Consider the following 26693-nt stretch of genomic DNA (forward strand, 5'->3'; position numbering starts at 1 on the left):
GTTTTAATATATTAATTATATTTTTATTAATAAAAAATATATAAACTATGCTACTATAATCAAGTTGAATTGTTTGTTCATATGAGCGAGCTAGACACAGGATCTACCAATGCGATTAGGGAAAAAAATGCTTTCAATTAAAGGAGACCACAGCAAGCATGTATCTTGCTGTGGTCTCCTTTAATTGAAGGAGCACACATATTTTATAATATTATTTCACGATGTAATGTACTCGTTATTTATGAATCTAAACATCATAAATAACATAGATAAAAAAGATTTGAAGTAATAATCAAATGATACTCAATTAAAATATCTGATATCCGATATTGATAACTACCCAATTGCGTATGAAATAACTCAAAGGTCTGTATAAAATTACATGATACATATATATTTTATTATTATGACAATAGTATTGTTGATAAATTCCGAATTTAAGCGATTATCATTCAATCCTTAATAATATTATAAATGCGTGACGTGATTTGTATGTGAAGCTGTCACTTCTTAACTTCTAAATAGATCAACATGAAATTTTGAATACACGTTGGCAGGCCTAGCATCTTCCCCCCGAGCTGGCGAAGCTGCGGTCGAAAACTAGCATCTTAATATTTAATAAATCCATTAAAATATGTTTTTTATCGATGTTTACAAATGACGGTGACATCACTAGCGATGAATTATGAAACATCATTTGTAAAGCTTTTGCTTTCGTCTCGTGTTGTTCTTATTCAACCCCATGACTTACTTCGTTACACCTTACTTTTATTATAATCTGACATAACTTATGTCATCGTTCCTAGCTTGATGTTATAAATGCGAATGTGAGTTTGTTTGTTACGTTTTCAAGTCTAAACCACTAAACAGATTTTAAAAATTCTTTCACGAATGAAAAGCTACATTAGTAACATAGGCTACATTCTGTCCCCGTTTTCTCAAGGGAAAGGGAACAACGCGGGTGAAACCGCGGGCAAAACACTAGTATACTAATAATTATAAATGCAAAACTGAGTTTGTTTGTTTGTTACGCTTTTACGTCTTAACTACTCGACCGATCATAATGAAATTTTATATATCTGTAGTCACGGGTACATTAAAGTACATAGGGTAGATAACAACTACCGCTAAAAAAAATATATATATCTAAATTTTGTAATGTACAATATTATGATCTTTTTTATAAGTCTATCAATAAAGTTTAAGAAAACTCTTATACTAAACGCATATACTATTAAATCCCCACAAAACATTTATATTGCCATTCTCCGTTGAGAATGAACACCTTGACCGAAGTCGGTCAGAAATGCATCATCATTATAATATTATAGTGGGTTTCTTTTTTATCATTCTCGTAACTGAATGTTACGTAAATATAACGATACGATAATTTACGTTTTAATTAATTAGTTGCAAGTACAAATGTGATAAGTGATGGACATTGCGCCCTGATAATAGCGTGACAACCAACATACGTGATATGTAGATAGGCACCGGTGGCCTCTTAACTGATTCAAATATAATTGCATTTGGAAATATAGTTTTGATGGTTCAATATTACAATTCATATAATTAAAGGGCCGTTCTTTGACCTCAACGCAACAAAATATGTCATTTTACGAGTATTTATATACTTACGACTTACTGGTGGTAGGGCTTTGTGCAAGCTCGTCTGGGTAGGTACCACCTACTCATCAGATATTCTACCGCAAAACAGCAGTACTTGGTATTGTTGTGTTCCGGTTTGAAGGGTAAGTGAGCCAGTGTAATTACAGGCACAAACGGCATATAATTTTAGTTCCCAAGGATGGTGGCGCATTGGCAATGTAAGCGATGGTTGATATTTCTTACAATGCCAATGACTATGGGTGTTGGTGACCACTCACCATCAGGTGGCCATTATGCTCGTCCGTCTACCTATACTATAAAATAATAATAATAGAATTAAGAAATATATAGAAGAAATTTGGCAACTCTTTTCTTTGTCGCACCACTAAAAAATGGAACTTTTTACCAGCACACGTGTTCTCCTCTTACAACCTGGGTTCCTTCAAACGAGGCGTGAGGCATCTTGCGGGCCGGCAAGGCGGGGGCGGCTAGTGTAGAACATTCTCCCCGAGTGTACTGGAGTGTGTATGTGTGTGGAGTGGATTAATTAGCTCTCCCGGTTTATAATAAAAAAAAAACCTAGCTAATATTATAAATGCGAATAGAGTTTGTGCTACTACTCAACTGATCGTCATGAATTTGTAATCATACAACCGTAAAATGAACTTGGTGGAAGAGCTTTGTGCAAGCCCGTTTGGGTAGGTACCACCCGCCAAATAGCAGAAGTATTGTTGTGTTCCGGTTGGAAGAGTGAGTGAGCCAGCGTAAATAAAGGCACAAGAGACATAACATCTTAGTCCCCAAGGTTGGCGGTGCATTTGCGATGCAAGAGTCAGAGATAACCTTTCTTCATCATCATCTGAGACCGAGGGTATCCATGAGGAATTTGCGATGATGAAAAAATAAACAAAACAATATGTGTAGTTACATCCTGGATATATTTATTTAAACTAACGGTTCTAACAACAACAAAAACAGAAGCAAAATTATATTAAAAAATTAACAAAAATCTAATATGAAATATTTTTTGTTACATTGAAAAGTTTATAAGTATATATGTTATTTAAGTATAGTCTGTGAAACGGACGCTCAGGCGAGTCAACGCAAACATTTTTACATGAATATAATCGATTATATTATATTTATACGTCTCGTTTTCCTTGCCTTGTCTGGCACCGGCTTTAGTGCCCTTGAGTACTCATTCATGGATACGTAATCTGTATATAGCTGGGATGAAATGTTCCCTTCATTTCTTAATTATCTATATAAGTATGTATTTACAACAGAAAAATAGTACATGTAGTATATCAGTTGTCTGGTTTCCATAGTACAAGCTCTGCTTAGTTTGGGATCAGATGGCCGTGTGTGAAAAATGTCCCAAGATATTATTATTATTATTATATTTCAACGAATTTACACATACTTTAAGTAATTATATATCTAAGCCTTCATCACTCGGTCCATTTGTGAAATCTGTATGAACATCTGTTTATTACTGCTTGAGCGTATCGAGTTCAGACAGAAAGACAGATGCGATGGGGGGGGGGGACTTTGAGATAGTTTCTCTCAATCTTTTCGTCTTAATTTTCCATGACGTAACGGCAACGGAGTGACACGATAGTTTTCCATAGAATTCTGTCCAGTGGCATGCTTGACTTCACTCTATGCCATTACGGTATTTTTCGCTTTCTTGCCTTTCCAACAAAGGAACAAAAACTAATAGTCGAAAATTATCTTGTCATGTCTGATATTAAAGAAAAAATTGGCTCTTACGATCCTTGCCGAATTTTTTGTCACATAATTTAATGATTTTGTAAAATTTTGGTGATTTTGATTTTTTAATATAATGGAAATAAACAGTTATTGGGTTCTCATATCGAGAAATTCTCAGTAGCAGCCCGGACTCTGGAAATTAACAGTGTTACACTCCCGTGCCTCGTAAAACGCGTAAAGCCGATGGCCCTGCGCCTAAACTCTTTCCGGTCGTGTTGTATTGCCGTCCCATTTGATTATGATTGAGGATAAAAAGTGTATCTGTGTTTGCTTACACACTCGTGCTCTATAATATATTTCGGAAAGGACGTTAAGCCGAAAAAAAAATATCTGATTTAGAAGAAAACAATGGATTTTAATGCACTTCGTCGAATTAACACACTATTTTTTTTTTATAATATTAGCATGGCGTGACCAAATTCATTTCCGAAACAGCCTGTGAATGTCCCACTGCTGGGCTAAAGGCCTCCTCTCCTCATTTTGAGGAGAAGGTTTTGGAGCTTATTCCACCACGCTGCTCCAATGCGGGTTGGTGAATTCATTTAGAAGAATATAATCATCCTGAATTATGTGAATAATAAACACAATACTACTGTTCTATTCTCTAAGTCAATGCTCTCATTGGAAGTATTTTTGTAAGATTGGAAGTATACCGGGACTTAATTATGCAGCTTTATAACTGTAAACAAAGTTGTCTTTTATTAGGACTGCCAATCAAATTACACGTATTTTTATATTACACTACTTATACCGGTGTTTATTACACGAACGATAAGAACATTAGGTTACTATGTTACTTATAATTCCACTTACAGGTAGTTACGTGCAAATTTAAGTAAAGTGTAACTTTGTTAAAAATAATTTTGAATATTGACATATTATTTCTAAATTAATATAAGAACTTAGCTTAGCTTAATTTTTATATTTATTAAGTTACTATTTATTAGTATTAAGCGTCTCGATTTCGAAAAAGAAAAATATGTACATAACCAAGTCGGTACACATATTTCAGCATTCAATGTTTAGATTACTTAAAATATTAAGTTTATTATTTGAATGTTTTCAGACTGTGAGGCAACGAAGACAAATCATTTATATAATCATGATTATAATCAGAGTTAGTTCGGCTAGTTTCTTGAGATTGGCCACTTTGGCCGAAATACTGCCAAGAGGACTTAATTCGTATTTAATAATAGTGGTTTAGAATTCATTTTTACTATTTTTTACTAAATTTTATTGAATTTTCATTTTTAGTTATTGGGTTCTCCTATCGAGAAATTCTCAGTAGCAGCCCGGAGTCTGGAAGTTAACAGTGTTATATATATTTATAGTGTATCGTTTCTAGTGTAATATTAAAATTCTTCTATATATTATATATTTATAATTATACTTCTGTTGATTTCCTTCTCAGCAAACTTAGTTACTATATTGTGGTAAGTCTTATAATGACGTGATATATAGAAACCCAATATGTCACTGCGCATACAATCGTCATTTTATGCCTAAAAAATATTTCTCATATGAACACTTATAATAACAATTATGAATTATATAAATATAATATACATACGTGTATCTGATTTAAATGGTAAATATCCCACTGCTGGGATAATGCCTCTTATGCGTTCGAGGAGAAGATTGGACTATTTGGTTTATTACACATGTGTTAAAATCTACCACTCGTATCCACACGAGTGGTAGATTTTAATCCAACACGTTCCTTTGATATTTTCCTTTGTCGCCTAGCACGAGATTATAAAAGCAAATTAACAAATAAAAATCAGTGGTGTCATACTTAAACTTGCAATCCTCGGTTAAGATTCGCCTGCTTTAATGCTGGATCGTCTTGACTATTGGTATTCCAATCAGTAACTTTGTCTAAATGTTCCTTGATTTAAAACTATAGTAAAATTATTGGTTTTTGGAAGAAGTCGTCAAGCTTACATTCCTGCGCCTCAGAAAGCACTTGTGTAAATCTATTGTTTCTGCGCCTGGTCTTTTTCCTGTCGCGTTTGCCGAAAACCCTGATTAGATCGATACCTGGAAATGGTAATCGATAATGCAAAAGTCTTTGCGTACACACTTATGCATTATAATAACTCAGCCTAGGCCGGTCTAGTATTTGAGGTTGGTAGCTTTTGTCATCAAGGTCTCTCAATTGTTATTTTGTAGTTTTTGTACTGATAGTCAGAGAACTAAAAAGTGGCAGAAACTTTTATAAATAATAAAATGATTATTCAACGCTATTATAAATATAAATATGAGATCAAGTGTTTTTAAAGACAGTTATTTTTTAAATGATTATAGTAATCGGGTTCATGCAAACGAAAATTAGGCCAAGTTACATTAAAGCATCATCGAATGCTAGTAGCAAAAACACTAAATCACAGTGTACAATGGCTTTATAGACGTTCGCACGCAAAACGTGTACACACTAGAACTTTTTATATTACTATTGTACACGCACACAATTTTCGTCCTTGCACCGGTAACATATGATCTATAATCCGATGTATTATTTGAAATATCTTGGAGAATGTCTTCTGCTATACGGTCTGATTCAGATATAAGAATCACTCAGTAGATGATTGACCGTCGAATGCGACGCACGTGTTTTGCAATCATTTTTGTATTTACGATTTATTTAAAAATCGATTAAGATAAAGCATTGAAATATAAAGATTACCTTGTGTTTTTTTTTTGTGTGTGTGGGTGATAGTGATTATAAAGGATTTTCTTTTTCGGTAAGTGGACAGTTTTTTTTTTAAATGTTATGCGTTTGTATTCTGGAGTGTTTTGCTTGGTTTGGAAATAGAAGGTCGATGGTTCTGATCGAATGCGGCGTTCTTTGTTCCATTCTGTTTCGATTGAAAACTATTATTTTATTAGTTTTATTATATATGCACAAATACTAGCTGCCTGTCCCACTTTGTACGGGTGAAATATGATTTTTTTTCTTTATATTCTCGGGTCCGGTCCAATTTACGCTATCATCAAAAGTCAATGACACACACACGTAGTACATAATAAATATAAATGTAAAGATTTTTAGATATCCATTATTCATATAATTTTTTTAATATATTTTTTAAATTTCTTCACATAGACACGTATTGTCTTAAATAGTTCGTAACAATATTGTTCGAAATATTTACGTAACAATACTATAAATACGAACATATATGTGCGTTAGTTTTATAATTTTTATATACTTGTAATTTTCTGTGAAATGATTTTAATTTAAAGTTAAATTAAATGACATTTTTTTAATTCATTGTCATTTTTTTTATAGTATAGGAAGGCGGACGAGCATACGAGCCACCTGATGGTAAATGGTCACCAACACCCATAGACATTGGCATGTAATAAATGATAACCATCGCTTACATCACCAATGCGCCACCAACCTTGGGAACTAAGATGTTAGGTCCCTTGTGCCTGTAATTACACTGGCTCACTCACCCTTCAAACCGGAACACAACAATACAAAGAACTGCTGCTTTGCGGTAGAATATCTGATGAGTGGGTGGTACCTACCCAGACGAGCTTGCACAAAGCTCTACCACCAGTGTCATAATCCAACATAATTGTGATTTGATTTTTTTTTTTATTTTACATATATCGGGATGGATTTTCTTATAACTCTGCGATTTGCCGTTTATAATGTGGATGAATATTATAATGGCCACATTAGACATAGCTTAAGACTATATTTATATGATAAAAAAAATTGTTAATATTAGTTCATTTTTCTTACTTATACCATATAAAATATATCTAATAATTTATCTCTTAAGAGATGTCTACAAGAAATTCTTTAATAGTCTGATAATATTTAGTTTCGAACATATTTTTGATAAAAAGGGTGCTGAACTGCGTTTTCTTTGCCAAATAAGACTAATGGGTGACAAGAAAAAAAAAAAAAAATTTCGTTCGAATAAATAAATAAATTTATACATTTAGTCGATTGGCGAAAAATTGTAAATGGCCTCGAGAGTTTTCTGCAAAACTAGCAGTTTTCCTCATGATGTTTTTATTATCTTAACCGTGAAATAAAATGTATAAACATCTACGGCCCGAGGTGACCCGGTGAACACATGGATTTTTGGCGAAAGGTCGCGAGGATTTTAATTCTGGCAACAATTTTTTACATACATATTATTACTATCATATATATGGAAGTTTTTAGTTTGAACGTATATATTGGATAGCTTATACACTAATAGCTTATAAACAGATCATATCTAGGTCATGTCTTAGGTATAATTACTAAAATTTGACCTTCCAGTCACACATGGTCGAAGTCGCGGGCGGAAGTTAATTCTTGTACATTAAAAATATATATGTAGGTACGAAATATTTAATATGGCAACGTATTAATCTTAATAATGACAGATCGCTTAATTATCGTAAAGTAAATGTTAGATGACAATCGTTATTTAAAAATATGTACATATCATATAATCCGCGTACATTTGTACAAGGTTGCAGAAAATTGGATATAAATTTAAATTCTCAATATTCGTGGTTTTTTTGTAATTTATTTTAGACATGTATATAATATTAGTAATATGTATATAATATATACACCAATAATACAATTTTTGTATGAATTTAATTATAAATTCGGTTATTATACTTGAAAGGTTTTTTTTTATTATTTCACTTATTATATACAAGTGTTTAAAAATACAGTAATGGTTATCTTACGGTTTATGTTTATTTAACGGCTTTCAGGAAAGACTAGTAATATATATGTATGAGACCAGCCTATGTAGGTTATATATATAAGTGCGGTGTAATTCCAGGCTCGGGAAACTTTTTATACCACATGGTGTGTGGTACATTAATTGAACAGGGAATTAATGGTTTATTTCATTGTTATTGTCTAACTATAATTGCTAGATGCGCAATTTAACCCACTGCTTTAACAATACGAAAAAGACACCGATTGTAATGCATTTTGACATTTAGGTTACACAGATACGCGGACATGTGAGTGTTTATTAGGGGAATTCATAGAAAATAACTAATTGACGTAGTCAAAAATTAAATAACGTAACTGCCTTGCTAAATAACGAACTCAAAGGTTAAGATATTATAGCCATTTTCATTTGGAACGGTGGAAGTATTCCAACGATACCCCGTACATCCGAATCAGTTCATTTATACGTTATAGTGGAATAAAAAAATTCATAATGAAACATGAATTCTAAAAACGTTTTTTTTTTTCGTTAATTAGTGTATATCTAAGTGAGCAACAACTTTAATTTGCATGTTAAGTTAGCCTATTATTGGTATATACGCATTAAGATATTTCTTAGGATGTAACTTTGGCTTCCTAGTAAATAGATAAAATAAACATTGCACTCCTTTTTTGGGCAGTCGTGTCTTAATTTGACGAGCCGGTTGGCGTGGGTGGTGGATGCTTGCTTTTTACGCCGAAGATTGTGGGTTCGATTCCCACCCAGGACAGATATTTGTGTGCATGAACATGTCTGTTTGTCCTGAGTCTGGGTGTAATTATCTATATAAGTGTGTATTTACAAAAGAAATAGTGTATGTAGTATATCAGTTGTCTGGTTACCATAGTACAACCTCTGTATAAGCTTAATTTGATATTATTATTATGATGTGAATTTATATCACTTATATACAAACTTTTTACAATGAACTCGAGAACAATTAATCAGTGATTAAAATACTTTAGTACTGTTTATAGATAAAATCAATGCTGTGTGTGTGTTTGATTTTGAAAAGTTAGGTGTACAATACATAAAATAATATATATAATGAAATTACAATAGTTTTCAAAATAACTAATTACCCACAGCTTCACCCACGTCATATTTTATAAACAGAATATTTACATATAAATTTCCATAGCTCTTTCTTCAAAAGCGAAGAATTTAGACGCAAACAACGTTCACCCCCTTACCTTCGAGGTTAAATTTTCAAAAACCCTTCCGTAGTGCGAACCTGCTATGTAAAACATATGATGAAATTTCACGGTCAGTCAGTTATTATTTTATATATATTTATGTAACAGTAGGTACCAGAGAGCAAGCATTGTAAAGATCGACGTATAAGTATTTTTTATGTGTAGTAAACGTGGGAACAAAATACTAATTACTGATTATATTACATTCAGATATTACAGTTCAATGTTATGTTCTTATTATCTATATAAAAAACTTGTTCCAAAGAATAGGCCTTGTATATTTTCTTAATGAATTGTTTTATTACGCAATTAAGAAAAAATAACCGCACATGCAAACAAATACTCGTGTCCTTGGAAAAGATTCATTTTAAACGTTACATATACGTTTCAATGGAATGTGTATATTTAAAGCTTCGTAAATAATAATACAACAGTGGCAGCGAAAAATTGCGATAGCGTTTGAAATTATCAAGTATAACTTTCTAAGCGAGAAGCGGCGAGTGAAAGTTGATTATGGTCGATTTTGGCAGAGAGACACAAGCACAGTTATTATATACATCATTGTGTAGAATTTTATTCTCATTTAGTAAGGCTAGCTTTGATTCAAAATATCATCTATGTATAAGTTTGATGTGTTGCGTGAAACTTGTACTAACTTTATTTTTTACCAGTTGCCACCGGGGGCTTGTGCGATGTGGGGCTGTTATGTACCATATGTTCTTTTCTGTACCCCGTAAACAAACTCACTTTTGCATTTATAATATTAGTAAGGATTAATTCATTCGGTTATGTTCATGTTCACGAGAAGCTAACCTCTCGTTTTGAGAAGTTCAAACTCAATATAAGATTAAAATAAAGATAATTTAATCGTTTGTAAATTATAAAATAAAAAATTGTATCTTATTGCTAAATAATTTCTCATTATATACAATCATTCGTTATCTTTTTAAAAATAGCTTGGATTCGAAGAACAGGTTAATGGACTTAGAAAATGGTCTCTGGCAACCCACCTAACCTAACAAATCTACCTAACAAATCCTAACAAGTTCACATGTTTTAGTAAAACAAAAACATTTATAAAAACTTTATATGAATCATTATGTGTGATACTAATCAAAAACAGCTACAACATACTTCTGTTTGTATACATACATACATGTATTAAATATTTTATTTCGCCTCAACAGCTCAACGGTGTACGCTTAGCGGTGAAAGTAGCGGGTTCTAATTTCAATATCATACTTCTGGAACTCGTGAATCTTAAAAAGATTAATCTTAGAAAGAGGTCACCGCTGCGCTATGTTATGAAGGAATACGTGAGGAAACCTTTTTATTTTACCGAACATCGGAATACCCCCTAAAAAACCAGCGGTACCCTTTCCGTCTTAACGAGGAGCGCCACGGGATCGTTTTCGCATGCTATGTGACGCTCTGACGGCCGGCCAGCCTATATAGCCAGGGTACTGTGAACCCCCCTAGATACGTGAGGAAACCTGCCTGTCAGATGAAATTCTGCTACATGTGTGTCCAGCCCGCATAGGATAAGTGTGATAAGTCCTTAATCTTCTCCTCAAGAGGCAAGAAATAACATTATTTCTAGCTAGCTTTTCTGTAAACTTTAAAACGTTTATTTGATTGTTAAGGCATATGATTAACAAATAAATAATTATTATTTTTTTATTTTAAATAAAAAAATTAACTTCATTAAAACATCAAATTACATATACATAAAACTTAGGATATATAATTTAAAAATATTTGTGATACTATATAATAGTATTGGTGAGTATGTATGAGAAATAATACAGGTAACATTTTATTCGGCTTCGTTCTTCGATATCTAAATATCACAGTTATCTTCGACATTTATGAAAAAAAAAGTTGCATCTGCTGTAAATTTTCGTATTTATAATATAAACAAGCTTTTCGTCGCGACTTTGCCCGCGTGATTTTAATTTATCCCGCATATCTGGTAATTTAACTATTCAACATCCACAACACGCATCTGTAGTATTTTCATTACGATCTAGTAAGTAGCTTACCGGTGGTAGAGCTTTGTCCAAGCTCGTCTGGGTAGATATTACTCACTCATCAGATATTCTACTTCAAAACAGCAATACTTGGTATTGTTGTGTTCCGATTTGAAGAGTGAGTGAGCCAGTGTAATTACAGGCACAAGGGACATAACATCTTAGTTCCCAAGGTTGGTGGCGCATTGGTGATGTAAGCTATGGTTAACATTTTTTACAATACCAATGTCTAAGGGCGTTGGTGACCACGTACCATCAGGTGGCTTATATGCTCATCCGCCTTCGACAGACAGAGTTACTGTCTATGTATAAATATCTTCTTGTAAAAAAAGTTCTACAATTATTTTTTGTATCTTTATTTTTTTAATAAATATACGTTCCATGTATTAGTTCGTTATATACTTGAACCGGCTAGACGACCGGTTGAGCCGGACAGTTACGAAATCGTATGTCGCTAATGCGTTACGAAAATATTTCTTTACATACATATAGTTACCATTTAATGTAATTTTTGACGTGTTTATAAGGAAGTGGTTTTTTAAGGTTTTTAATTATAGAATCAATTAAAATATTTGTAAAAACAATAATAAATGTTTTAGAGTTTTTACTTTGCGAGTTAATAGATTTTAATCTTTTGTTTAAGTGTTATGTTCTAACTTATCGTTTTTTAGAGGTTTTTCATCATCATAGATTTGATATTGTGAAGAAGATAGCATTGTTATAATATTTTTTTTTTTTTTTTTTTTTTTTTTTTTTTTTTTTTTTTTTTTTTTTTTTTTTTTTTTTTTTTTTTTTTTTATAGAATAGGAAGGAGGACGAGCATATGGGCCACCTGATGGTAAGTGGTCACCAAACGCCCTTAGACATTGGCATTGTAAGAAATGTCAACCATCGCTTATAGCCAATGCGCCACCAACCTTGGGAACTAAGATTTTATGTCCCTTGTGCCTGTAATTACACTGGCTCACTCACCCTTCAAACCGGAACACAACAATATCAAGTATTGCTGTTTTGCGGTAGAATATCTGATGAGTGGGTGGTACCTACCCAGACGAGCTTGCACAAAGCCCTACCACCAGTAAATATTTAAAAGTCGAGAGAATCCTATGTAACGTTTACAAGTGAAGCCATTATAAGGCATATTACTTAACATAAGACTTTTGTCATTGTCATTTTGACAGTGTGGTTGGCGTGGTTGCTAGATACTCGCCTTTCACGCCGAAAGTTGTCGGTTCGATTCCCACCCAGCACAGATATTTGTGTACATGAACATGTCTGTTTGTCCCGAGTCTGGGTGTAATTATCTATATAAGTGTGTATTTACAAAAGAAAAATAATATATGCAGTATATCAGTTGTCTGGTTTCCATAGTACAAGCTCTGTACAAGCTTAATTTGGGATAAGATGGTCGTGTGTGATATTATTATTATAAATTGTGCTATCAATTCTAGTATAACAATTTAGTTAAAGCACTTTGGATAAATGATTTATTTGTATAATATTATTAACACACGATATTTATTTTATTTTTTATTTAATTGTACATACAAATATGACTAGAATTTCTGAAGGTGTTCAAACAAGTCATCTTAAATAGCAAAACAACATCGATTTATATTACAAAAACGTAGCGAGTACCGACTACCGACTCGTATATTATCATCGTAAAGTCAGTATTGTTTTAATCGGTCACTACTGTTTGTTTATAATGTTTATTGAGATAACAGCTCATACGGTTCGTGGTACTCGGTACTTAAAACGATTTTAATTATAATAATATTTGTCTTTTTTAATTTGTACTGACATTAACCCACATTGCTTAAAATAAAGTGTAACCTATGAATGTCCAATTGCTCGGCTAAGAGGTCCTCTACCGATGAGGAGAAGGCTTGCGGGTTATATGGCGTATACATGTGTGACAGAATATTAGTGAAATTAAACACATGCAGGTTTCTTTAAAATGTTTTCTTTTACCGAGCGCGATATGGATTATAAATAAAAATTAAGCACGTGAAAATGTAAATGTGGGATTCTTACCCACTAAAACCACTGCGATGGCCGTTCTCGGCACGGATCGGAGAGGCTGCAGGATCGTGTTGATATAACGCATCCGCGCACTCTTCGCTAGTGCGTACGGCAGCGTGAGGCCATCCCGGTCGCCTGCCTACCTGCCCCCCAACACATCGAAGCCACGAGCGAAAACTACTTTACTATAATACCTTATAAAAATACTCTATACAATGCCTTCGAAAACACTTAAAACTTGGTCCTGCTAATCTGTCTCCGGTTCTACAGAGTGCACCTGTGTTTGTATACACACATATGTACTATAGTAAAAACGTATATTATAATATTTTCTCAATATACTTCGTAACAATGCGCAAACCTTCCTCATTATATTTAAATTTGCATAATGTTATGTATAATTATTATATAATTTAAGTGATACTAAAGACTCAATTTGTTGCTCGGTTGAACTTCAGTCTATTTCGTTTATTATATTATATGATTATTATATAAATGCAAGGTCATTGATTATATTCAAAACCTTTTTTTTACATAATGTCAATGTTACAATAAAATACGTTACCATGAAAGAATAATGGAATAAAAAATATAACATTTTGAAATGAGTGTATGAATCACAAACTGCAGGCCTTATTCTTCTACTTCTCTAGAGAAGAATGTTTGGAGTTTATTCCACCATCCTGCTCGAATGCGGGTTGGTGAGCTTCCTCATTTCTGATGCGAACAATAGGCAGATCGCTCTTCCGGCTTTTTTGTTTCTCCAATAAAATTTAATCAAATAGTACAGACAAAGCTGAGTAATCAACTATTATTCTTCATTAACACTTACTAATAGGAGTGATTACGCTCAAACGCAAGCTTAGTTCTTAATGTAGAGCATGAAGCATCCAAAATAATGACGATATTCTTGCTATAAGAGAAACTGCGAATGTCTTAAACGGCTCTTCGATGAAACTGGTTTTTGACATCGAGTTAATTAATCGTTCAATAAAAGTGAAGAATAATTTATTCGAGAAAGTGAACCTTCGTGAATCTTTAACATAAAACGGTATATATACAATTTCACTGGAATCCTACTTGTTTTTAATTCTTTTTTTTTAAATCCTTTTGCCGCCCGCTGCTGAACGAAGGTCTCCCCATAGAACGCCAACCATCCCGATCTTGGGCAGTCCGCATCCATCCCGTACCTGCCACCTTTTTTAAATCGTCGGTCCACCTTGCCACAGGGCGTTAATTAATTATTAATTCGACATTATCGACCTTTTGTAATTCTACACCCTAACCCGTTATTTATTAAATTCGCTCTATCTATTTCTTCAATTCGTATGCTTATCTTTCTGCCACAAAGATTGGCTGGAAGAGCAAGCTATATATTCTGTGCTATAATTATGTATTGTGTTTGAGTGCAATAAGTTTTATAGATGATATGAACTTTATAAGTACAATAACAATAAAAGCTAAACTACTATTCAAGTGAAGTTTTTAGCCTAAAACGAAATTCCTTCGAGACGAAAAAATTTTTTGTCGCGTATAAAAAAAACAAAAACGCGAAGTGAAAGGCAAAAAGTATATAATCGACGTACTCGTAAATACCGCTTATTATAAGTGTAAGTACATTTTTCACTTGCGTATAAAAAGTTTCTCTTGAACCCACTTACTGTAACCCACTTCTTGTGACGGTTTAAAAAGGGTCGACATATGTTTTTAAAGCGTGCAATTAGATTGAATGGTTTTATATAAAAATTGAACTTTTTTTTTAAAGATAAGTAAAGTATATTTTGACATTTATAATGCGATAATGAAATTGTTGTAAGCCATTCATAGATATTATAATCATATATTTTCTTACTTACTAACATTATAAAGAGGATTGCTTGTTTGAAATCGATAAACTCTAAAACGAATGAACTTGTGTTATTTATTATTTATTTACATACTTTATTGCGAAACATATAACAGATGACATAAAACGAACAGAAAACAATTAATCAAACAACAAATGGTAAGTAAAGGTGGTCGTATCGCTTAAAGCGATCTCTCAATGACATCCTTTGGTAAAAGAAGCTTATAATAATGGTATTTGTAAAGCAAGCCAGAATAAAAGCGCTACCGAGCTGCTTTTATCCGCGTACTATTATAGTCACAAACTGAATGCCACTCGGGGGAAGCCGCGAGTACAGCGAGTACTAAATATGTATAATTGTTATTATCATACATGGGCTTCGTCGAGATCCGAGCGACATTGAACATCAAAATCTAAAGTGAACCTTGAACCGATTTGCAAGGGCCATCAGTATATAGTATATATAGATTATTAAAACTTGGTCCTTCGAGCCGGATTTATTAAGTTTACTGTATGTTGCATTTATATTTCATACATTTACTATCATAATGTTTTATATAACAAGGTAGCGGAAATACGAAAAAAAAGACGTCGTGTATGACAATGCAGATTCTCGGTCTTTGTGACTGTTTTGCAATTACAGTCTATAAAAAAAACTTTGGGGTAATAACTATGTGCATGACCGTCTTAGTAGTAACCACCCACTGATCACCTAATATATCGCGAAACAGCAATACTAAGTACTGTTGTGCTCCGGTTTGAAGGGTGCGCGAGACAGTGTAATGACAGGACAATGGATATAACGTTTTGATGGCCAAGGTTGCGCATTGGCGATATAAGGGATAGTCAATATTTCGTATAGTACCAATGTCTATGCCACCTGATGTGGTGACCATTAGCATCAGGTGGTCTATTTGCCTACTTCTGCTAATCTATGTCAAATAAAAAAAAACTTATTTTGTATTTCAAAATGTAATTTGAATGAACTAATTAATATAAGAAGATAAAATCAGGGTTTGTTTAAAACGTGTGTTACGAAATGTTAGTGATGTATACAGAGCCGAGTCACGGTCATCGAAACATTCTGGAATCACCTTGACATCAGATCAAGGCGCAGAACGAGTTTCTTTTGTGACTTAAATATTAATATCACGCACTCTTATATTTAATGATAAATTGTTGCAAGTATGAATAATGGATTTAGGATTTTGTAAGTAAAATAAAAAAAACAGGCAGTCACAGGGACTGCCGATAGAAGGGAAAACTTGAAACTGTTAAATATACTTGTCCAATTTTCACATATATTGTCGCTGCAAGTAATAATTCTACCCCTTCTAATTATATAGCTTTTTATCCATCAAAATACACAGTATATCGCAAACTCGGTACAAAATATTAATACAGCTTAATTTAATAAATAACATTTAAAATAAACTTATATTATTTGTATATACTGTTGGTATTTACATAAATTACAATCATTATTATCCTCATTAATTTCCATAATACTTAAGTTATTTGCACTTTCAACGATTTCATTATCATCATCATTATCATTAACATTAGCATGTCAGTGACGCGAAGCCAAGAGTCTATCCCCTACGATAAACCAGCGAAACGCGCCTAAAGAAGTTTTCACTTCAAAAATATATCTCATCTAATATTATAAATGCAAAAACGAGTTTGTTTTTTTGTTACGATTTTCGTCTTGACTACTTAACTGATCATGAAATATTGTATACTCATTGTTACAGTAAATGACACAGGATCCCCCCCCTCACGAGCGGAGACTAATAACCAATATAATTAGTTTGTGTCACGTTCAACCGACTGAGTAAAACCGGTAAAAGAAACAGCGGAAGCGATTTGATATTTATTTAGCCATTTAGAAAAACTTGTATGAGTAGATATCTACAAGAGAGCCAGTAATCATTTAATCCATGGAACTTTGTCGTATACGTATACTGAGTAGGGTTTCACTAATGAGATTACTTCTATAAAGCTGCTTCGTTACACCTGCGTTATACCTAACTGCTTAACCCCGTGGGTTATAGCATAATGTTTAGATCTGGACTTAGAGATCCAGGGCACTTTGACATTTGAGGACTCGATTCCGAAGCGGATATATATTTATAATCCGGGGCTGATAATGTTATATAGTATATAACATTTCTCAATAAATGGGAAATCAAATCTTACTGTTAGATCATATTTGTATTGAGAAGAAATTACTAAATAATGTACAGTTTCAACATGAGTAAGAAACAAACATAGCTTATATTGCAAATCTACAAATAAATTGCATCTGCATAACTGTTGGTTAATTTACTTTACACATTATGTAAAGCGTTTTTAATATACAAACAATATCTAATTCAGTAGTGTATAACTTTTAAACATTCATTTGTTTCGCGTATGTTGTAATTTTATTTTATTATAGCACTATCACGCAGTGTCTTTACCTTATATATATTAGTATGACTGCCGCGTTGGTCTTGTGGCTAGATATAAAGCCGCAGATCCCAAGGTCCTGGGTTCAAATCCGCGATGTAAATGGGCGATAAAAAGTTAGTGAGTTTTTCTGTCGAAGATTCTCAGTAGCAGCCCGGAGTCTGGAAGTTTTTAAGTGTGTACCCCCGTGCCTCGGAAAGCTCGTAAAACCGTTGGTTCTGCGCCTGAATTTTTTCCGGTCGTGTTTGTTTACCGTCCCATCGGATTATGAGAGTTAGGGATTAGAGATTGCACCTGTGCTTGCGCACACACTTGTGCATATGTGTCATGGAGATGTTTCGAGGCCTCTAAAAATTAATTTAAAAAAAAAAGTTCTCAGTGCGAATGTAAATTATAAATACCGAGATATACCAGTTTTAAATTATAAGTCTTTTTAAGCTGTGCGTTTATAGTGAGCTAGGACATTGCCTATTATAAATAACTATATTAAAGTGCATGAAAAATGTAATAAAAACAAGATATCAGATTAAGTGTTTCATTTAAAAAGTTTTTATTTACATATGATAGTGATGAATTGGACTCGTTTTTTATTTACTAGTATATAATAATTTGAAATACATATATGTATGTACGTAATACTTTAATCCATTTCAATATATTCTTTATATTCTCTTATAAGCATTTTTAAATCTTCGTGTTACAAGACTAAGTCGATTGTAAAAGTACCACTGGCTTAAAATATAATCTACATGTAGAATTCAGTTAGAAACTAAAATTATAAAAAAAAGGTATCAGTTGTTACATGGAATTGAAAATCATAAACATTTCACGACATATAGCTAATTCCGTAACAGCCTGTGAATGTCCCACTGCTGGGCTTAAGGCCTCCTCTCCTCATTTTGAGGAGAAGGTTTTGGAGCTTATTCCACCACGCTGCTCCAATGCGGGTTGGTGGAATTCACATGTGGCACAATTTCAGTGAAATTAGACACATGCAGGTTTCCTCACGATGTTTTCCTTCACCGTAAAGCACGAGATGAATTATAATCACAAATTAAGCACATGAAAATTCAGTGGTGCTTGCCCGGGTTTGAACCCTCGATCATCGGTTAAGATATATAAAAAAAAAAAAAAAGCCGAGATGGCCCTGTGGTAAGAACGCGTGAATATAGCTAATACACTTAGCTAATTACAGGGTTAAACGTGTTTTCAATTTAAAAAAAAGCATTGAATTTAGCTCATTTAGAATTGATTTGTACTGAACACAACCCTTTTGATTTTAGTGTTAAAATGAGCGTTACAAATTATACTTTTTATGCTGATATTAAAAAGAATTTATTATCATGTTTGATTTCTAAGGTCTTATGTTACGGGTCAAGCGACTGATAAAATAAATGTAACGCTAGCCGTTAAACAATTGCGACAGATATATAGTATAAATAATATTTGAAATAGTATGTGCAACTAAAATAAAGTAAAAAACAATAGCAATAATTCTGTTCAACACACACACTGTTATATAACTGAACCTATTTGTACTCAGAATAATTTAACAGCCACTGGGTCAAACTGGCCATGTCCTTTCAGGCCTGTATCTGGATAAGGAGAAAACCCTCTATACCCGTACGGTTGTATGTTAAGAAAAACTTTTCGTTTTGCTTGTGGATAGTAGAAGTGTCTAATTGTAATTTAGGTTTTTTTTTTAATAACACTGCCACCTTTCTTCGTACACTTCTGTTCGTTACTCATAGCCTTCTGATTCGTGAGTAGCAAGCCATTATAGCATCTAAATTACGTTTCGTAGACAATTCTACTCTCGTAAACGAAACGAATCGTTTCAACAATATAGTAAAAGAACATTCATATATAACAAATGTGTTACATAAACGATATTCCATTAAACTAGTATCTAACAAAAGAAGTTACACTTGACAATTATCTCAGTAACTAGATGCAAGGTTCAATGACGTCAAAGTTTCGTAACATTGATGACGTCAAAACTGTGCACGAATGGCTTATTTATTTGGTTAAAAAAGAAAACATGCTCAAAGATATAACCCAAAGGTACAATTGTATTGGAACAAAAAAGCTTAGGATAAAGTGAAGCATAAATAATAGTTTTTTTATATAATTTTACTTGTTACGGCATTTTTCCGTGTGTTCTCCATCTGGGTAGGCTCACCCCCCCCCCCCTTTTTCTACTGCCAAACAGTAATATTTGTATTGTTTTGTTACCATAGAGTGAATCAGAGTAAAGGCAACATAACATCTTAGTTCCCAAGGTTTGTATCGCATATACGTTGTAAGCGATGGTTGATATTTATTACAGTGCCAATGTCTAAAAGCGATCTCATTATCACTCCACTTACCTAGTAAAAACAAATTAAAAAGCATAAGTAGTATTGTTTTTTATATAGCTAGATTTATTTTAATGTGTCGGTTTCGTTTCATACTAATTATAATCGATAGTGCGAGCCTCGTAATGTTTTTATGATTAAGCTGTTATCAGTGTTTTATCGTAACTAACAAAGGAACATATACTCTCAATATGTTCTGTTGATATCAATATCAACTGTCTCGATTTCTCTTACATTTTTGGACTAGGAATATTGAACAGCTTTTGGGAAGTCTCCATTATCATAAAGCGAATGCGTGGAAACCACGTGCAGTCAGAACTCGTCCCAAACTGTGTCAAGCGCTCGATGTGAAGCGATGTTTTAATCTGGAATATTCGTAAATAATAATGTTTTATTTTCGTTTTCATATTTATTCATCCGAATTTTAGAATGTTTTTCCTTTTTTTATTATTTGAGATCCTTTCAAGGGATTATTGACATTCATCGCACGTGTCGTAAAATTGACAAGGTTTTAGGCGCCGTATAGATTCGCACATTCGAGTCGATTGATTAATTTATTTCTTTAGATTCTTTTATTACATTCGTAAATCGTACATGTCGTGCATCTTTAATTCAGGTCTTAGCTCCGTCTGACGTTAGTTGGATAATCAATGATCGTTTGTATGGAATATACGTAGTTGTTTTAATATTTAATTTTCACTCGATGTTAAATCTTCTTTTTTAATGTTATATGGCTTGTGTTATGCACGTCATCGGCTACGTGGCCATAAATAAATTTTCTTGCTAGCCTTCATCGGTTATTTTAAGGATATGTGATGACTTGATATGAATGATGGTGAATTTATATTATTTGAATTTGCTTATAACTTGAAAATATGCAATTAGTCAAAAGCAACAATTGACTTAATCCTTTGTATATAACTAACTTATATTTTATATATGAAGTGTAACATGTTACACGGAAATAAACAATTTTGAAAATTGTGGAATTTTACGTGATTTTAATTAATTGTATATAATTAATAAAATAAAAATCATTGTTTTAATATAATGTCAGTAAAGTAACAACTATAAAAATCTTCTCGAATATTCTTTTGTTAAAAATACATGTAACAACTGAGCACAGATTTATTACAGTTTCTTATATATTATGATAGCCACAATAAAACTGCAGTATACAGTCAGTCACAGGGTCAAGGCGACTTGTCGCGTGCAGGCGTTCAACACGTGAGGTGTTTCACAAGGAGCACGTTTGAGGTCGCAATTGTTCCTATTATACAACGTCGGCAGCTGATTTATTTCTCAGTAGGATTTGTTCTAGGATGTAAAGTAATTGAAAACTAGACATGAAATAGGACGAACATAAAAGCGGATGCCTATAAATTTGATCGTTAATATAATTATATATTATTTTAATTGCTTCTAATATAAATAAGCAATAATGATATAATGATAAGTGACGCATCACGCAATGTACCTCTTACTTATATTTTTAAAGTGTATTTTAACAGTAACAATATTAATTTGCGAAGCAACTTAAAATGGTTATACGTGCCAGGTTCCTATACAAAGTATTTACTTACGTAAAAATAATATTGTTTTGTGTAATTAATCTAGGATAGACTACTGTCTGCATGATACAGACATATTCGTTTTATCATTGGATTATATATAGGCTTATGAGAATTTAATCCAATTAGTAGTTGATTATCCACTTATTGTTATGTATATGTCACTTTTAACCAATTTTGCTAGCTTTTACACATAATATATACATCTACACATATTTTTAATCAATGATAATATCTGTAAATTTTTTCTATAATTTGTCTAAAGTTTTGTAATGTCTGTCAAATTATTGATCAAATTAATATTCATGCCTGATAATAATAAATAAATTAAAATAAGTTTAGGTGGTAGGGCTTTGTGTAAAATCAAATCAAATAATTCTATATTCAAGTAGGCTTGTAAGGCATTTTTTAGTATTGAATTAAATGTAAAGTCACCAATGGTTCGAAATTAGATTCTACAGAGAACAACCGAGAACAAACTCGGTAGTTACACGTTTTCATCCTTTTAATTACACACAACGTTTATATTCATTTATCAACTTAATGACATAACTAAGATATACATATGAGCTTAGTCACCTTTAAGAAAAAAAAAAGATATAAAAACCAGTTGAACGACTAATATGACAACTATACCGCATATAATCAGTTGCGCATGCGACTCCGTTACTATGAAGGTTAGACGTGGTGCGATTTTCGTACACTCACTCGAGATCATTTTTGGGATAAAATGTATTTTGTAAGTACTAGTTGTGTTACATGGTTTCTTTATATTATAATTTTACATGTCCAATAAACATGCTAACAGGTCTAAAAAGCATTTATTATATAAGTATGAGCCGAGATGGCCTAGTGGTAAGAACGCGTGAATCCTAACCGGCGATCGTGGGTTCGAACCCGGGCAAGCACCACTGAATTTTCATGTGCTTAATTTGCGATTATAATTCATCTCGTGCTTTACGGTGAAGGAAAACATCGTGAGGAAACCTGCATGTGTCTAATTTCACTGAAATTCTGCCACATGTGTATTCCACCAACCCGCATTGGAGCAGCGTGGTGGAATAAGCTCCAAACCTTCTCCTCAAAAAGAGGAGAGGAGGCCTTTAGCCCAGCAGTGGGACATTCACAGGCTGTTACTTTTTACTTTTATATAAGTATGTGCATATATACATAAACACACAACTATATTACCTTATAACGGAAGCGGTATAGGGGTTAAGAGGAACTCCCCTTCCTTCTTTCCAACCCTTCTTCTATTACTACGGTTCACCCCTCTAATTAAGGAAGATTTTTAATAGCAGCATGGATCGTCGCGTGTTTAAAAATATTCAATAGTTTTTTTGCAACGTATAGACGAATAGAACATGTATTTGTGTATGAGTGTCAGTTGATAATTTTAAAACAAATATAGTCTAGAATCTAGATAGTTGAAGCAAATTATTATCTTGCCTACCTCGTAACTATTTAAAGGTTTAAGAGTTAGAATTCTTAAAACATCTGTGATATCTTGAAGAGGTCAACGCGTCGTCTGTCGTCTGTAATTTTACTCGCATTTTAATTTGGTCGACTTCGTTCTGATGACCTTTTTTTTTCGCTTCACGTTTCCATTTCGTGAAATCAGATTAACATTAAACATGACTTATTTTATTCTCAGAGATTTGTAATGGGTAACGCTTAAAAATATATCTGTTATATGGTAATTACGGATTAATTTTCAGATTCAGATTTTTTAAGTATTTATTAGGATTTACTGGTTGCTAGGGTTGTATCTGTCTGGCTAGATTCATAATATTCATAACATATCCTTTTTAAATTGTAATTAATTTGGTGGACCGGCAAATGGGCCACCTGATGGTATGTGGCCACCACCACCCTTCGTCAACCTTGCCTGCCTGCCTGTGGCGGTAGAATATGTGATGAGTGGTCTCTGCAGCCAAACAGTAATGTTGTGTGCTGGTTTGAAGGATGAGTGAGCTAAAGCGTCACAGGCACAAGTGACGCAACATCTTAATTCCCAAGAATATATTTATTATCTCCATATCAATCGTATTATTAGTTTTAGTGTGAAACCGGAAAAACTGCCATTTTATAGCATTAGTATGATAAGCATGATGTTTAATAGAAATGTCAATCAATGTTGAAATTGACAACACTTAATACAGTATACGCTCATAGATTATTAAACAGCTTTTAACTTTCAAACAACATTCAAATTTAACCGACATCGTGTTCTTTTGTCTTATGTATTTATATGCGCAATAAATCTATTTCAATTATACGTTCACGAATACTACATGAATTTGAATTACATTGATTGGTTATATCTGTGATAAATCTGAGTAGCTCGTGGTCGAATATCTTTGTGACATCGTTTAGACGTCGACAATTAGCTTTACTTCTATGTGTTATAACTTCTAGATCTTCGAGGACAACATTTCTACATTTTATACGGCATTTTTTTGAACTAATAAAAAAGGTCATCCGAAACTTTGAGATCTGCAAATTTATTATAAATGGTTACTAGACCAATGAAGGAATTTATCACTTTTAATTGACATAACGCATCTGTCAGAGCCTACTTAATCAAAGTACAATATTTTGATTTAAATAAATAATTATTTGAAATAGTAAAATGGTCCTTAATAATAATTTATATACATCAGAATTAACTAAGTTTAAAAAATATCTCAACCAATTGTTTCTTAATACATAATGTTTTGTTTTTTTTTTTTGTATAAAGTTTTTATTTTTAAGTTTTATTATTACTCGTTATTTTAATTTTAATTTTTGTAGCTATTCTTATAACATAACACTTAGTTTAATCATTGTTTACCTTTTTTATAGTTCCTATGTTTTATTGAGTACCACTATGTAACATTTAGTTTATAATTTTTTAAATTTCGTTTTAGTCGTTATTTATGTGCTTGCTGTGGTCTCCTTTAATTGAAGGAGCACACATATTTAAAAATATTATTCCACGATGTAATGTACTCGTATGTGTGTATCATTTGTTGGAGATCCTTAGTAAATAAATATAAATAAATAATTAACCCGTTGTTAGCCATCGCCAGCGACTATGCGTAAGGTTTGGACAGTCCGAAAGCAAAGGATGCTTGTTTTTATTTCGTAATTTCTGCAACACTGATAAACATAATATTTTTTCATATACCTGATCGACTTCAGTCGCCGCGGTCATTGTTAATCGAGAATAGTGAAAAAAGTAATACTAACTAACCGTCCCGGCTTCGCACGAGTAGATAAGAAGAAAAATGTATTTTTCATAGGATTTGCGTAAAATTAGTTCTCAGTGAGCGTCTACGTCGGGGAATGAGTAACTGTGACAAATATCAAGTCGATCGGGTGGGTAGTTTAGGAGATTTCGTGATGACTGGTATTTCGCTTATAGTACAAATTATTATAAATGTGCACAATAACCACATCTGCGTCCTATTACCTCAATCTCATAACCCGATAGGTAATCAAAACGACCAGAGGGCCAGGCGTGCTTTCCGAGTCGTGAATGTAAACACTTATTACTTTTTACAGAATATAAAACGGGGCGGGCACTAGCAGTGCAGTCATAGCTTTTGGTGAAAACAATACTAGTGCTCGCAATTTGATCATAATAATTATTGAGAATTTGAGTAAAACATGAATTGCATATTTCGAACATATATTTTTTTCTACTTTTATTTTCTATTTTCTCATTGATAAAACAAAAGCTTATCAATAGACACCAATATAAAAAATTGAGTCGGTTGACAAAAAGAGAATTAACTACTGGTGGTAGGGCTTTGTGCAAGCTCGTCTGGGTAGGTACCACCCACTCATCAGATATTCTACCGCAAAACAGCAATACTTGATATTGTTGTGTTCCGGTTTGAAGGGTGAGTGAGCCAGTGTAATTACAGGCACAAGGGACATAAAATCTTAGTTCCCAAGGTTGGTGGCGCATTGGCTATAAGCGATGGTTGACATTTCTTAGAATGCCAATGTCTAAGGGCGTTTGGTGACCACTTACCATCAGGTGGCCCATATGCTCGTCCACCTTCCTATTCTATAAAAAAAAAAAAATAACTATTTTATGTTTCCCTATATATGTATATAACCTGATATGACAGTAATACGTGATCATTATAATACTCAAAAGTTACCTTAAAACCACGGACGTTTGCTAATGAGTAACGAATTACGTTTTTCCGCTCATTAATTTGACACCAGGAACAGTTTTTTTTTATTACAACTATTCTTAATTATTAATATAGTAAGCCTTGAGTTTCGTTTGAAATATTGCCTGTCGTTCCTCTGATTTTAATATATAACAATACATAAGAATTATACATTTCCTTTTTATAATGTTTTGAATTTATTAATATTTTTTTTGTAATACATAAATTATTGAATTGAAGAGATTACTCTTTTATGTTTCGGATATTATTTACTTATAATCAGGGACTAATCGTTTTGTTTACAATTACAAGAATTGTTTACGAGACGGAATTCAGAAACTACCATTGGCCTGTTACTTATATATGAAAAGACTACGGAATACGGATAAATGCCATTCGTAGCGATGTATAAAAATCAGCGTTTAAAAAAAATTTTAAACTTTAATAATTATATAGTTAGTACACTATTCTTTTTCTTCTTTAGCGAAAGGAAACGACCTCTTAATATTATAGCAATTATTCTGGTCAAAATTCACTATGTTGTTTGCCTAGAAGAGATCGTTATGTAGCGATAAGGCCGTCAAAGTTAGCTAATTAGGTTGTAACTTGCATCCGTGTGTGTGTAATTGTATTAATCTTTGTTGTGTACAATGAAATATATTCTGTCTATCCATGCTTTCTGTGTTTTTATATTGCTACTCAACTACATAATTTTGATAGATCTATACGTAGATGACATTCAACATACAATGTGAAACGAGTATTTTGTCACCATACGAATTGTGAAAAGCGATCATTGTTAAATAAACAGCAAATACTGACGTCATAAATATTGTTCTCTCAATTCAATAAATATTGTTCAAAAAAAATTCTGTTCTCTTTATCTGTTTCTAACTGTTTGCGTCTTCCGTGTAATTGTTTA

The 26693-nt window shown here is 32.8% G+C and overlaps 1 protein-coding gene across 2 annotated transcripts in view; it reads left to right on the forward strand.

Annotated features, from left to right (window-relative positions):
- Positions 1–26693, forward strand: part of LOC126777854 (ATP-binding cassette sub-family D member) — a 105637-nt gene that overhangs the window by 44532 nt on the left and 34412 nt on the right. The window contains exon 1 of one of the 2 annotated variants that reach the window (XM_050501091.1): positions 5980–6125. The exons of the other annotated variant lie outside the window; for it this stretch is intronic. The gene's annotated coding sequence lies outside the window, so the exon portion shown is untranslated. Of the gene's footprint in view, positions 1–5979; positions 6126–26693 lie in introns of those variants that run through there. 2 annotated transcript variants of the gene reach the window in all.

The sequence above is a fragment of the Nymphalis io genome, chromosome 24, assembly GCF_905147045.1.
Source record: "Nymphalis io chromosome 24, ilAglIoxx1.1, whole genome shotgun sequence".
In the NCBI taxonomy this organism is placed as follows: Eukaryota; Metazoa; Arthropoda; class Insecta; order Lepidoptera; family Nymphalidae; genus Nymphalis; species Nymphalis io.